The sequence below is a fragment of the Lygodium microphyllum genome, chromosome 20 (assembly GCF_053477565.2).
Source record: "Lygodium microphyllum isolate KBCC chromosome 20, Lygodium_microphyllum_v1.1.10, whole genome shotgun sequence".
Classification (NCBI taxonomy): domain Eukaryota; kingdom Viridiplantae; phylum Streptophyta; class Polypodiopsida; order Schizaeales; family Lygodiaceae; genus Lygodium; species Lygodium microphyllum.
The window spans coordinates 87,619,286-87,635,700 of NC_141154.1; positions in this window are offsets into that span (position 1 = coordinate 87,619,286).

Here is a 16,415-nt window from a genome sequence, read left to right on the forward strand (position 1 = left end):
TGGTCAAGCTATTCATCTTTGATGAGTCATTCATAAATCCCATCCTCAAGATAGATGAAGAGTGGATTTTCCAAAACCATTGTCTTTATGACCAAGTGCTCTACATTCTCCCAACTAAGCACATTGTCATTTTAGGGCGCTTGCATCACAATAATTATTGTAAAGATGGTTTTTCAACTCTTCTCCAAAAATACAAAATCCTAAATATATTTGATGAGCCTCCAACCTACAAAAATATTAATGTATCTGAATTTCACAATTAGAAAATTTTTAATAAAAATATTCCTAGCTTGATCTCAATAATCTGTACTTGATGTAATAAAGAAATATGACTAACACTATTGCAGTCATTAATAATAAAAGGGTCTCAAGTTATTTTCAAGATCATGTACTTTTGTATTAGACTTATGATTGAAAACCTTAAGAGAGAGATAAAGTGACAGCATACAAAATGTACATCTAATCTTGAAAATATTAACAATCTTAGGGTATAACACTTTCCATGCCTATGCTTGCCCCAATTGAAGCATAAGAGAAGAAAATCCTTCTCAAGAAAATCAAGTTGCCTGAATTTGATGGCAAAGGAAAGGACATTGAATCCAAAGAAAAAAATTGGATTGAATCCATGGAGGATTACTTTGGTGCTATAGGAACTACTCCTCCTAATCGAGCAATGATAGCTAAGCTAAAATTGACAGGTGAAGCCTACCTTGGTGGAAGCACTAGTGCAAGGAACAAGGGTTTTGAAAGAAACCATCACTTGGAAAAAGTTGAATGAAGTTGTATGTGGGAAATACCTCCCACCAACACATCGTACCTTAAGCATTTTGGGTTGACCTTGGAAGCCTAATATTCTAGATTTGTATCCCTTTTGAAGTATGCTCCACCTATGGGTATCACTCAGTGGGTATCAAAGTTTTGCCACAAACTAAACCCTCCATTGGATACTTTTGAAGTAATGCACCCATCTAACTTACAATATGCATTAATTCGAGCAAGTGCCACTCTCCAAGAGCTTCAAACAACATCCAAGAATGGAAAATTTTGGGGATAGGGTTCTCCATATAAAGGACCATTTGGATATATTAAAAGAATCTAAGGACAACACCAGACTTGTCAAAGGAAGAAGACCAAGACAAGTGCAACTGGAAATACCTGACTTAAGCCAAGACTTTGAAGTTGTTCACACTGATCCAAGCTCTCTTACATTGGATTGTGTACTCCTGCAAGAAGGTCATCCAATAGCCTATTCTTCTAGGAAGTTGAAGACTCATGAGAAAAATTATGCTACCCATGATCTAGAACTACTTAGTGTGATTCATGCTCTCAAACTATGGAGACACTATTTCCTTGGCAACAAGTTTACTTTAGTCACTGACCATAAGAGTCTCAAATGGATCTTTACTTTAGTCACCGACCATATGACTTTGGGATCAATTACAAATTGGGAAAGGAGAATGTCATTGTGGATGCCCTAAGCCACAAAGCATTTCTCAATACCCTTATTTCAAAGGAACCCTCTAAGGCAAGATCTCTAGAAACAATGGTATCAATGCCTAGTAATCCGATCATAGAAACAAACAAAGAATAAGAAAATAAGGATCCAAAGTATCAATAGATGATAAAAGGGGTCATATCAAAGGAGATAAACCCTAAGCTCAAGCTCAAGCATCTAAACTTCTCTACAAATGGAGAACTTCTCTACTTCAAGACAAGACTGTGCATCCCAAGGGGTCAAGATCTCAAGAAGAAGATACTTTGGGAAGCCCATGATTTCCCTTTCTTAGGGCACCAAGGCTATGCAAAGACTATCAATGTTGTAAGAAGAAGCTTTCATTGGAAAATCCTCAAAAGAGATGTGCTTAAATATGTCATTGAATACCTAAGCTACCAATGGGTAAAGGTTGAGCGCATTAAGATGCTAAGAAAGCTCCAACCACTTGACATTCCATAAACAAATTGGGAACTTATCAACATGGACTTTTTTGTTGCATTACCCCTTTTTCAAGGAGGATATAATTCAATCCTAGTGATCATGCATATGCTGACCAAGGTTGCTCACCTCATGCTAGAGTCAAGTCCAACTACAAGGCTTTAGATATCGCAAGACTCTTTGTAGGAAATCTTTAGGCTACATGGATTGCCTAAAAGGATTGTCATCGATCATGATTCTCTTTTCACTTCTCACTTTTGGAAGATCTCATTTGATTCCATTTGTACCCATCACAACCTATCATGCCTAAACCAATGGGCAAACTGAACAGTTTTGTCTAGTCATTGAAGACATACTTAGAGCTTACTACTATAGGGAACCTAAATGATGGATATAATAACTACCTTTTGTTAAATTTTCCTACAATGTGTCCTATCATCAAAGCATTCAAATGAACCCATTCTAAGCTTTGTATGGGCAAGAATACCTAACTCCAATAAACTTTTTTGATCCTACCCTAAGGATAGAAGCTTCCAAGAAGATGTTGGAAGAGATAGATAAACAAGTTAAGGCTTTCAAACAAGATATCTAGATTGTGAAGGATTAAAAAAAGCATATTCTAATCTAGAAAGACAATAATGGATCTTCAAGGAAGGAGATATGGTTTTTGTTCATGTCCATCTTAAAAATAGTTCCTTGTCCTTATTGGGGCCATTCAAGAAGCTAAGCTCAATATATTGTAGGCTATACTAGATTCTCAAGTGTTTGGGCCTCAATGCTTACAAGTTACACCTCCCTAAATACTTGAAAGTTCACAATGTATTTCTTGTTAGCCTATTGAAAGCTTATGTAGCCAAGCTTGATCATGTTCTTGATGACCAACAAGTTGTAATGCCAAGCCAAGGAGTCCTTGAACTTCAACCTGATAGAATACTTGATGTAATAGAATGCACTATCAAAATTAGGACTATCTGGAGAGGAGAATAGGAAAAGATGACCTAGGCTAAAATGGATGGTCATGTAAAAAAAGAGATGGGTGCCCAAGGAGGAGTAGGGCATGTATAAAAAAGTAAAAAATAAATGAAAAAGATTATTCTTGTATGTGGCCAAAACTAGCTCTCTTCTTCTTCTTCTTCTTCTTGCTCTTGCTCTTGCTCTTATTCTTGCTCTTGCTTTGTACTTGTGCTTGAGAGAGGAAGTGTGAGGGAGTGAGGGAGTGAATGTGTAAGGGTGAGGAACCATGGTGGAGAAGCTCTCCATCTTCTCCTCTCTTCTTCTTCTCTTCTTTTCTCTTCTCTTGTCTCGTGCACGGCAATGGAGCTTGGAGCTTGGAGCTTGAGGATCAAGCTTGCTTGAGCTTGTGCCTTGGATCATAGAGCTACCAGAGATCTTGTGGGAGGAGGAAACTTGATCAAGCATGAAGGTAATCTTGTAGGTGTGAGAGCATGCACAGCTATGAGAGAGGTAGTCATTGCACTTGGCTTGAATCACTTGAAACGATAAGCAGTCCGTGGATCTTGGTAGTTGAGCAAGAGGCTCCCACATTTTGGTTCCATTGCTGAGACTAATGGATTCAAGCTTGGAGTGCTTGTGCACTCCGAATTGAGCATTGGAGTAAGGCTTGTCCTGAACTAGTGCTTGAGATAGGTAGGAAGCAAGTCAAAAGGCATTCAATCTCTTTCACAAGTTTTATAGTTTTTGAGGTTTAGGTGATTGGATTGGATTGGAATATATGTTTGTTTGTGATTTGGATGCATTTAGGTAAGGAAAAAATCAGAAAATACAGAGAAGCAAATAGTAGAGTTACTATTGTCAATAGGGAAGAACATGGAGAAAAAGGGACTTCATTGCATTAAGATAGAAAAGAGAGAAGAAGGGGAGTGGAAGACCGAATAACAAGGGGTTTAAAGGAAAGGAGAGTAAAGGAGAACTCATTTTTGCATTCAAAGTTGGGAGAGATAGAGAGCTACACAGGTTTATTGCAGGGCAACAATCAGGTAATGAGATCTTTGATTCGTGCGACCGGATGCATTCGAGGGCTATATGTGAGTTGGTTTGATTGCTAACTCCTTACTGGTTGATCCTAGAGCTTGCTAGGGACTAGAATGATGCATCAAGAGAACTGAGATTGATTTTCAATAGGTCTGTGTCCTTTTTTGCTGCGATGTCAAACTGTTTGATTCCCAGAATTGGATTGTCCAACTACCCCAATGTCCTCTGATTTTCAAAATCGGATGCAATCAGATCGTCCAATCGGACAAACCCTACCAAGTAGTCTAGAATCGAACAAAGAGCCTGCAAGCTTAGAAGCTGAGACAAGACATAGAAATGTGCAAGGTCCAACACATCTTAGCTCTCACTAATAGAACTATGACATGACCAAATGCTAAGAGGGAGAGAGTATTAGAGGCTGATCTTACGTTGAGTGAGCTTCTCACGAAGCGACTCTTAGACAATGTAGTTGCAGAGTAGAGCAAGCAGAGTAGCCCTAGACTACGTTGCTAATAGGATTTGGAATCATGCCAAACTGCTGAGTCTCTTTAAGAGAATCCGAGTGGAAAAAAGACCTAACAAAGGATAAATCTCCAGTGTATTTATAAACGGAATCCAAAGTGAAGAGCTCTATAAGACCTTGGTGAGCAATCTGAACCTGCAAAGGGACATGCTAGCTAGGGTCTTTGAAGAAGCCATATGCATGGAAATGACCCACTCAAGGAGAGAAGCTCTAAAGCCATGACCCAAGATGGCACTACCACTAGATCCTCAAAGAGAGCTATCACCATTAGCAAGAGATCTAGCCAAAACTGTTGAGAGTGGAAAAAGACTGAATTTTTGACTGATTTTTGTTGTTTTTGAAGTCTGAATAGTTGATTTTGATGGATTTTGAGTGATGATTAGTTGTTTTGGAAGTGTTTGAGAGTTTTTTGGATGATATTGATTATGTTTTGGAATCTCATGATGATTTTTAGTAGAAATATGAAGCTTTGTGATGTTCTAGTAGGTTCTGTTGAGGTTCTGATTGGTTCTGATACCTTCTGTTTAGCTTCTCTTTTGTTCTGATTTTCTTCTATATGAAGTATGGATTGATGATTGATGAAAGTTTAGGTATTTTGAAAGCTTATTGAATAGTTTTTTATATTTTGGAATGGTTTTAGTATGAGTTATGAGGTTCTGATGTTCTCTGTTGGCCTTCTGTAACCCTCTGATGAACTTCTATAGAGCTTATGTCTCTGCTTTGTTCATGTTCTGTTCTGTTCTATAGATCTTCTGTAAGTGTTCTATGGAATGAGGGTGTCACTTTGAGAAAGTTTTCTAATGTTTGGAAAGGATGAATCTAAGTTCAAAAGAGCTAAAACAAATGGAAGAAGTAGATGTTGAAGACTGAAGAGCAAACTGAAGTGACAGAGATAGAAGTGAGCTATGAAGAGACACAATAGTGGCTCTGGTTCCCTTTCACACCTCCCATGCCTCTTGGGAGGTGCATCCACGACCTAAGAAGGTTTATTGAGAATGATTATTAAGTATTGTAGTGAGGAGATGATGTACTATTGATAGAGAGAGTGTGTGTATCAGAGATAGTCAATTCTATTAAAAACAATGTGTCTATCTATGAGAGATTGAGAGAGAAAACTATGAAGACAATGAAGATGAATACTATGTGATTATTTCCATTCAAAAGTGGTGTGTTCTTTTATGTTTCTTGTTCTATTGATGGATTCTATGAATATGCTAAATATTATCATTGATTCTATTAAATTCGTGGGAGATATCTACTATGATGCTACGTGAAGATTTGTTCTTTTCTTTGTTGTGGTTCTCTGAAGGATGAAATAAAAGCTTGTTGATGTTACAAGATATATTTTCTTGCAGTAGAAACCCCTTTTCCTTGGTGTTCCTCTTGAGGCTCCATGTTTTTGGTGTGCAGTCGGGGAAACTTGCCATCAACGAGCATCAAAAGAGGTTGAAAATTAAGGAAATGGCATTACCAAGAAGAGGAAAACTTAATGGATGCTTGCAAAGTTCCTTCTTCCACTGAAGAGTTGGATATTCTCATTATCAAAGCCACTTTCTACAAGAAGTTCATCCCACAATGACGGAAACATATTACCATCATGATGCAAGCTCTATGTGGTAGACTATTTCCTCTTCCTGTTGAAGCAACAGAAACTTGCATCTTGGTGGCAAATTGTTTATGAACAAACTAAAGGGTAGAAACAGAGAGAATGACCATCCATGGAAGATTTGACATTCATTGAGAAGTTTCCAGACATCATCAAGTGGGCAATCGTGAAGAAGCTTCAGGAGTTGTGGTGAGTGGAGGTTCATGAAAACAAGAAAGAAAATATTTGAAATTTGTTCGTGGATGCTCAACAACAAGATACATGGGATGCTTGGTGTTCTGATAATCTTCTATTTGTCCAATTAGCAACCCACTGGAAGTTGGTAGACAGAGTGTTCTTTACAACATACACTATTGAAACCATCAGAAGATGGCATTATTATAATGATAGCACAACAACGATCCTAAGAAGAATGAGTTTTGATACTTTCAGAATGGAGTATCTCCTCCTTTGTAGGAAAGAAGGAAGTATTCCATTCCAGAAGGGGATACTTCCATTCGAAAACCTTGTGCAAGTGATCCAAATGCTGCTCCAAAGTTTTGCTGTAAATCAACACATCATCAATATAGATGATTACAACGTCATCCAGAAAATTAATAAAAACTTTATCCATTAGTTCACAAAAAGTAGCTGGTGCATTAGTAAGCCCCTTGGGCATAACCAGCCATTCATAACTGTCATAACGACTTCTAAAAGCTGTATTTTCTTCATCCCCTTATGCTATCGTGATTTGATGATATTCGGAACGTAAGTCGAGACGTGTGAAAAATCTGGCTCCCTGAAGCCGATCCAATAAATCATCGACTACGGGAACAGGATACCTATTTCTAACTGTAGATTTATTAACAGCACAGTAATCTGTACATAAACGGAGTGACCGGTCCTTTTTTTTAACAATAGAAGTCCCCATGGCGACTCAAGGTCCCCTTCCTAGTCAAATTCTTCTTGGAAATATTGATGATAGGCCAGCAAATGTAGTCCCATTGCCAATTTTTAAGGGAGAGTACAATGAAGACCCCGATCTTCATGTAGCAGAATTTATGGTAGCATGTGTGGCTAACAATGCCAGAATCCGTGAGCATTGGTTAGTGATATTCCCCGCCACTTTCAAGGGTGCGGCATTTCAATTGTATGAAAGACAGGTAGCATGAAATTTTGGCACATGGGACGACCTAAAGTTGGCCTTCATCACTAAATTTAGGTGTGAGGTTTTGAAGAGCAAATGCGAGAGGAGTTCATGAACCTAAGTCAGTCCTCTGGAGAAAGAGTAGAAGCTTATGTCTCGCGAATGGAATCCATCCTGAAGAGATAGACCAATCATCATTTGGATGAAGGTATCCAAAAAGGAGTGTTCCTCAGATGCCTACAACCAGAAGTGACAGATGATTTTTTATGTCGAGAAGTGCTTAAAAATAGCCAAAAATTACAAATATCAGGGGAAAAATAGACTTCCTCGAAGGCGGCGGTTGCGATTAGTACGATTTTAAGCGGCAAGTCCCTAAAGTGCTTATTTTCATGGAAATCAAACGGTGACGGATGGCCGAGCTGGAGTTTTCCTAGATGCAAAATGACGTCAGGAATCCAATGCAAGTCTCGAATCTCCATTCCAAGGTCGTTTGATCCCTCATTTAATCCCCGCAAGGTTCAGGGTTGTGAAGCAGCTACTACATCTAGAAGCCAGGAAAAGGGTGACGGGGCCCAACTTTGTAGATTTTGACATCATGAAACCACCCGTCCAGACGAATCTCGAATTCGATGTCGTTTGCCCCTCCAAAAACGAAAAAACCACTTGCGAGAAGTGTGAAAGCAAAAGGCATGAACTAGATAATTGGAGTTTTAAGATTAAGCTCTAATTGAGAGCTTAAATGAAACTCACAATTTGAAATGTTGTTGGGGGGGGAGGGGGTGTCAGTTTTTTGCGCCCAAATTTTTCCCCCATTCTTCATCGTTTTCCAATCGGTGGAAGAAGGAGGAATCCTCTTGGCCCTGAGATGCTTCTATTCTTCACCCTCCATCACCAAAAACGGATCAAGGAATGATGCAAAGGGATAAAAAACAGTCTTTCTCTCTCCTCCCTCTCTCTCCTGCATAGAGGCAATTCATGTGCAAGAAATCAAGAAGAAGAGGGGCTGTGATCGGATTGCTTCAAGATGAAGAGGAGGCTGAGGAAAGAGGTTCAGCACTGAAGAATGGTTGCCGATCGGTCTATGGGCTACCTAGAATAATTATTAAAAAACCCACAACCACGCAAGACACGCGGTATGCTCCAATTTTATGAAGATATTTGCTTGTTTTGTTGTTTCATGGTCCAAATGTTGTTCATATGCAATGAATTTTTATTTGAATCTTGTTTACATCATGTTTAAGGGCTGTAACTACAGAAATACAGAACCCGTAATGATTTAGAGCCATTATTAATTTTTTAAAACTCGCAAAATGTCATTTTTCAATGGAAATTAGTGGTTTTTTCAATTTTGAGTTGGGAAAAAGGAATGGAAATGGGATAAAATCAGAGAAAATGTTAAGTTTCATTTAAAATAATAAGCCAACACAAATAAATCAGAAAATATCTATTTTCCATGAATAATAAATAGGAAAAAATAGCAAAAAATAGGAAAATTTAGGATTTTCACTCTCAAAAAATATGAAAAAATAATATGTATGTGCATGAATGTTTGGCGAGGTTAAAGCATGAGGTCAAGCCTCAGTTTGGCCTCATCCTTTGTGTTATAGTGCATGTTTATTGTTTTTTACATACAAAAATGATACAAAACCACCATTTACACCTATGCACCATAGCAACACCTAAACGGTGAGGGGGGGATAAAGTTTGTGCGACGATCTAATTGCTGAAAAGCTACAAATTCTGATTTCTCTCTTTATGCATAGCGTTTAGGGATCGTTCCATAATTAAATATAGGCGACTAGTAGCACGGAAGTTCCAGTGCTAGTCCCTAAAGTAGCGTAGCACGTAATGCTTAGTTAAAATTCATGAAAGGGCTGTTTTCCGCACCTCACATGGCTGGTCACTGAGAGGACAGGAAACCCAAGCTGTAGGGTTAGACGGGTGCTTCCAGACATCATCGAGCGATGGATCTAAGGAAGGGTCCTCTACATAGGATATTTATCAGATAACCTTGAATGAGCCGATAGAGCCTCATGATCGAATAAGAGACGCGGACGTTATTGAGCTGGATCTTGGTATGTTAAATGATTCGTGACAAATTAAATTAGGGTCCATGCTTAGTTCGAAAGAAAAAGAGGATTATGTGTCCTTAATTCGAGAGTTCCGTGATATTTATGCTTGGAGCTATGACGAACTTCAGGGTATTCCTCTCAGTCTAGCTGTGCATACTATTCCTGTAAAGGAAGGTACCTGCCCTGTACGTCAGAAAGTAAGGCATATGCCTTTTGAATTAAGGGACAGGTTGTACGAGAAACTATAGAAGTTGCGTAAAGTAGGTTTGATCTTCCATGTTCAACATACAAAATGGTGCTCACCAGTTGTGATCAGGAAGAAGAAGAATAATCAAATCCATCTTTGTGTAGACTTTAGAGAGCTGAATAAACAGACTGTTAAAGATTACTACCCGTTGCCGTTTATTGACCAAATTTTGGATCAACTAGCGGGTAGGGAAATATATTCTTTCATGGACTTCTTTGTAGGGTATAACCAAATGGCGATCGTTAAGCAAGACAAGCTAAAAACGATGTTTATTACAGTCTTTGGTACCTTTGCATACCATGTGATGGCATTTGGGTTGTGTAGTGCACCTAATAAAGAACAGCCGATAAGACCTTTGGTGACATCTTCCCAGAGGAGCTAAAAATATTCATTAACGATCTGGGGGCAGCCACCATAAGGGATAGATAGTTGATCATTTTGCGGAAGTGTTTTGAGTGTTGTTGCATACAATTTTGCATAGCTCTTGACCCACAGAAGTGCATCCAAGTTCGGGCACTACATTCTTTATGAGACGGTGGTTTTTTATACGAAGGCGGAAGGGCTTTGATTGTTATTGAATAAATTACAGTCGCCTGACCATTTAGCAAAGTGGTTAATCACTTTTCAGGAATTTGATTCTGAGATTAAGAGCAAGCCGCCGAAGCTTCAGGGCATTGTAGAGTGTCTTGTGGATTTTGAAGAGCCAAAAGAGGCCTTGGCTAAAGGAAGTGACATGGAGACTTTGTTCAAGATTGATACGGTATCTATTCCCTCCTGGTATGCTGCTATAACGCACTATCTTTCTACGGGAGAGACTGGAGCTACTTTATCAAAATTGGAGAAGATGAAAATTAAACAGCAGGCATTAAAATTTTCCTCGATCGCAAGCACATTATATCGGCAAGGTGTTGATGATATTTATCGTCGATGTGTGATGCCTGACGAGGTTCCTTTATTCGGAAGAGTGCCATGACTCCGCTTGTGGAGGGCACTTTGCTGGGCAGTTAACGGCACAGAAAGCTTTAAGAGCTGGATATTGGTGGCCGTCCATCTTCCAAGATTCATTTGACTATGTCAAGAGATCTGATACATGTCAAAGACATGATAGTCGAGAGAATAGGAAGCGTCCACTTACACCTATCATGGCTATCCTTCCATTTGAGAAGTGGGACATTGACTTTATGGGTCCTATCACCCCATCATCTACTACTTAGAAGAGGTATATTATAGTAGCAATTGATTACTTTACAAAATGGTCAGAAGCACGGGCGACGAGGCAGGACAATGCAAAAGAGACTGCCAGTTTCCTACTTGAGCAAATTATCTACCGTTTCGGTCCGCCAAAAGAAATAGTATCGGACTGTGGAACTCACTTTTTAAATAAAGTGATTAAAAGCCTGACTGAAGCATGGAAAATTACGCATAACAAGATGACCCCCTATAATCCGCAAGAAAATGGACAAGTCGAAAGTACCAATAAGTAGCTTGTGGGTATCCTATCCAAGATAGTCTCTGAAAAGAAGCGGGACTGGGATACAAAATTATATGTGGTAGTTTGGGCATATAATACGACGTTTAAACGAGCCACTGGCCACATCCCATTCAAATTAGTTTACGGGGAGGAGTGTGTATTGCCCTTAGAAATTGAGTTTTCGACCATTAGATTCTCAATCAATCATTCTCTGGGTGATGAAGATGCCCTATTTGAGCGGTTTACGACTATAGCCCACTTGGACAAGCTCAAATTACAGAGTTTGTTACACTAGGAGGTAGCTAAACATCAGATGAAACAGTTGCATGATCTAAAAGCGAAGAAATATACTTTTAAAAAGGGGCAGTTAGTTCTGTATTACGATGCACGTAGAGAGTTATTTCCACGAAAGTTGGAACCTCGATGGGATGGCCCTTACAAGATAGTTCGGATAGGTAAAAATAAGTCCACAGTTCTATTAGCTAATCTACAAGGGGTGGAATTTAAGGATAAGATTAATCTTAATAAGATTAAACCTTATTATTTCTAAGTATGTTAACGCGGAAAAATACATTGCAGGTCTATGCTGGGGCTGATTAGAGACCTACAAGAGCGCTTAAATTGGTTGATGGGGTGGTTAATTTCTTATTTGGAGCACCCATATCTCGAGCAAAGATATCATCAGGGGAGGCTTATCTGGTGGAGCAAGGGATATAAAGTGATTGAGCAAGAAGACGGTACCTTTGTGTGGGAAATTAAAGTTTTCTACCATCATTGTTTACAAATCTTAACAAGAATCCCTGTTGAGTTTAATGAAGAAGGTGCGATGGAGCCGTCAGTTCATCCTCTAAATATGTCAAACTTTGACTATCATAATTACGAATAGGGGAGTTCTTGATGGCTGGCTATGTAAACCCATTATGGACGTATACATTATACTTTGATGGAGCATCCAGGGGCCCTAATGGAAAAGGAAGTGTTGGAGTAGTTATCCGAGACCCCTGACGTAGAGTCACAATGAAATTAGCTGCTTATCTCGGGGTAGGATTCACTAACAACATGGCCGAGTATAAAGCCCTGATTATGGGATTGAATATTGCTAAAAAATGTGGTATTAGGCAGTTGTTAATAAAAGGGTATTCCCTGATTATGGGATTGAATATTGCTAAAAAAGGTGGTATTAGGCAGTTGTTAATAAAAGGGTATTCCCAAATGATCTTAAATCAACTCGATGGGACATATACAGTCCGAAATCCTCTCCTCCGTATGTATCATTGAACTTCTATAACCCTATTTGATGAATTTGAGAGCATATCTCTTCAGCTGATTCCATGTTATTGGAATCTATTTGCGGATTCATTAGCTATTTTTGCTTATGAGGAGGACCTCTTCTTCAACTGTGGTCCTAGTCCGGATGTTGCTATTGATAATGAGACAGGACCTGGTCGCTTGTGGGGGATGTTATCAGACCACGTGTTATATGGAAGGTGATGGTTGATATGGGTGATGCAAAGAGTAGCCAAGACCCATCTACCGCTATTATCTTGGACCCATAGGTTGATCCGACGACATGTTATGCGTACCCCTCTTGCTATATATGTAGGAGGTATGGGCCATAATTTGATGCATTTAGTTTAGGGCTGAGAGCCCTATTTTTCCCCTTGGAATGGAGTGTATTTGAGTATATCTGCCTTCTTCCAAGGAGGAATCTCTATGAGCTGTTTTGTTTGATTTCATTAGGCCAAGAGGGCCAGTTGCTTTAAGTAGTTAATGTCTGATTTCTTTAGGCCAAGAGAGCCAGTTATTTTCAGGTTTTAATAATCTCTCTCTTTAGGCCAAGAGGGCCAGTTAGTTTGCAGTGAAAAGTGCTATTTCTTTAGGCCAAGAGGGCCCTATCTCTATTTGGTGCAGGTACGTTTAATGCTTTGCTGTTTTAGTGATTGCACAATACAGGTTGACGAAGTCGCTGGAGGGAGGCGCTACTGCAAAGGAGCTTCTTGTGGCCATTCCAAGTGGTTTCGTCCCCTTTTCGAGTTTTTTCCCTTAAGGAATTAATGGTATATGTGCGGTTGAGGATTACTTTCTTTTGTTTGTTGGGGACCGGCACTTGAGGCATGAAGTCCCAGGTTTAGGCTCTGTATGTCTAGGAGAGGTCTGAGTAGTCATTGCCTCTTCCAAGGCATTGTCAAGCATTAAAAGACCTGTTTCAAATGGGAGTTCTAGTGACCTTGTTCTGCCAGTCCGCTAGGCAACCGTTCTAGGAGTTCTTGTTTACTTGTGAGGCAATTAGAGAAGCCTACTAAAATAATGATGGAAGGAGACAAAACCCTAAAGATCTGAAAGACAATATATGGATATACGGAGGTGTGTAAAAAGGGGTTTGACCCCTATAAAAATAGAAAAGGAAAGAAAGAAAAATCCTTGAGCTGTTGTTTATCACCTTGCGAAGGCCTGGTAGGTTCTTGGGGATGAGACAAGATCCGGGGCCGATGCCTTGTCTTCCTAGGGGTGGCAACTAGCTGAAAAGCAAAGAAAATAAAAGAAGGTTGGAGCAAAAATAAAAGTGAGCGTTAGAAAAGGATTAAGTGTCGCCTCGTGAGGGCTTGGTAGGTTTTTGGGTACCGATACAAGACCCAAGGCGGATGCCCTGTTCTCCTTGGGTCACTACGCTCAGCTCCCTCCTTTTTACACACCCGAGTATGGAAAAATAAAAACCTAAAAGAAGAGTAATGTGCTAAAAAAAACTATTTCTTGATCAAGCTATAGGGGTTTTCGCCTAGTAGGAGCTCCTGGTTGAGTTGTCCTTAGTTAGGTAGGTAGGTCGGACCACCACTTAGGGCAACCTCTTTGATAGTTCTTTTTAGTTTGATCGTGTTAGAGCAGTCGGTTAGTGACTAGCTTTGGGCCTTCTATCAGATTATGCTAGGCCTACTCCTCATGGATTTCATACCTTAGTTTTGTTAGCGGATAGGGTATGAGTTGTAATGTGTTGTGGTGTATTTTTTGTATCAGCTTGATGCTCCCTTTTTTTGTTTATGTGTATATCTATTCGTGGGATTCGACGGGCTGAGTCGCCCTATCTCGTGGTCACCAATGACAAATGATTTTTTATGCCGAGAAGTGCTTAAAAATAGCCAAAAATTATGAATATTAGGGGAAAAATAGACTTCGTCGAAGGTGGCGGTTGCAATCAATACGATTTTAAGCGGCAAGTCCCTAAAGCGCTAGTTCTTATTTTCATGGAAATCAAACAGTGGCGGATGGCTGAGCTGGAGTTTTCCTAGATACAAAATGACGTCAAGAATCCAACGCAAGTCTCAGATCTCCATTTCGAGGTCGTTTGATCCCCCATTTAATCCCCACAAGGTTCGGGGTTGTGAAGCAACTAATGGATTTGAAAGCCGGGAAGAGGGTGACAGGGCCCAACTTTGTAGATTTCAACGTCACGGAACCACCCGTCAAGATGGATCTCGAATCTGATGTCGTTTGCCCGTCTAAAAGCGAAAAAACCACTTACCGAAAGTGTGAAAGCAAAAGGCATAAACTAGATAATTGGGCTTTTAAGCTTAAGCTCTAATTGAGAGGTTAAAAGAAACTCACGATTTGAAACGTTGTTTTGGGGGAGGGGGGAGGGAGGTCAGTTTTTTTGCACCCCATTTTTTTCCCCATTCTTCATCATTTTCTGATCGATGGAAGCAGGAGAAATCCTCTTGGCCCTAAGATGCTTCTATTCTTTGCCCTCCATCGCCGAAAATGGATCAAGGAATGATGCACTGAGCAAAGAGATAAAAAACCAATCTTTCTCTCTCCTCCCTCCCTCTCCTGCATAGAGGCAATTCATGTGCAAGAAATCAAGAAGAAGAGGGGCCGAAGAATGTTTCAAGATGAAGAGGAGGCTGAGGAAAGAGGTTCAGCACTGAAGAATGGTTGCCGGTCGGTTTGTGGGCTGCCCAAAATAATTATTAAAAAACCCGCAACACGCAAGACACGCGGTATGCTCCAATTTTATGAAGAAATTTGCTTGTTTTGTTGTTTCATGGTCCAAATGTTGTTCATATGCAATGAATTTTTGTTTGAATCTTGTTTACATAATGTTTGAGGGCTGTAACTACAGAAATACAAAACCCGTAATGATTTAGAGCCATTATTAATTTGTTAAAACCCGCAAAATGTCATTTTTCAATGGAAATTAGTGGTTTTTTCGATTTTGAGTTGGGAAAAAGGAATGGAAATGGGATAAAATCAGAGAAAATGTTGATTTTCAGTTTAAAAAATAAGCAAACACAAATAGATCAAAAAAATACCTATTTTTTATGAATAATAAATAGAGAATAATAGCAAAAAATAGGAAAATTTGGGATTTTTTCTCAAAAAAATGGAAAAATAAGATTTATGTGTGTGAATGTTTGGTGAGGTTAAAGCATGAGGTCAAGCCTTAGTTTGGCCTCGTCCTTTGTGTTATAGTATGTGTTTATTGTTTTTTACATACAAAAATGATACAAAACAACTATTTACACCTATGTACCGCAACAACACCTAAACGGTGAGGGGGGGATAAGGTTTGTATGATGATCTAATTGCTGAAAAGATACAAATTTTGATTTCCCTCTTTATGCATAGCATTTAGGGATCGTTCTATAATTAAATATAGGCGACTAGTAGCACGGAAGTTCCGGTGCTAGTACCTAAAGCAGCGCAGCACGTAACACTTGGTTAAAATTCATGAAAGGGCTGTTTTTCGCACCTCACATGGTTGGTTTTTTAATCATAAAATGATTGTGCACAGTCGTCATACACCTTGTATCAAGCATATCACGTGGTATCTCCTCGAATGCATTGCAATTGATTGATAAACTTTGACCAACGCTAAGAGGACAAGAAACCCAAGCTGTAGGGCTAGACAAGGCTTCCGTTGGGGAAAGTTTTGTGAGGCAAATCAAAATCTCCTGGAACGCTGAATTATGAAAGAGTGGAGTTTGTGGAATGTTATATGTGTTAGCGACACATCTTGGGGCTAATGCCCAAGGTGTAGGAGAGTTGCAGTGGAGCCGCGGCAATCAGCCGAGAGGTGGTTCCCTATGTGTGTATTACGAGGCATTATACCTATATGTTATGGTATCTCCCTCTGAGGAGAAGGGAAGATACATGTTGGACTACATATTGGATACAAACGCAAAATCATCATAAGCATTTAGTGCAAAGTGAGTTTTAGATGCTCCTAGCCCGTGAGGTCGTGTACTGGGGTTGTCTGTCGTATGCATAAGGTCCGGCTAGTACCATAGCTAGTGCCGGCCTATTTTAGGTCCCATCAAGAAGTTTGCAAGCTCGTGGAATTAAGAAGACCAATCAATCTGCAAGCTGTAGTGGAAGGTGCAAGATTGTATGACGAAGTTGAAGCAAGGTTGTCAATGACACTAGGAAGAGGAGTCTTACCTCCTTCCATGC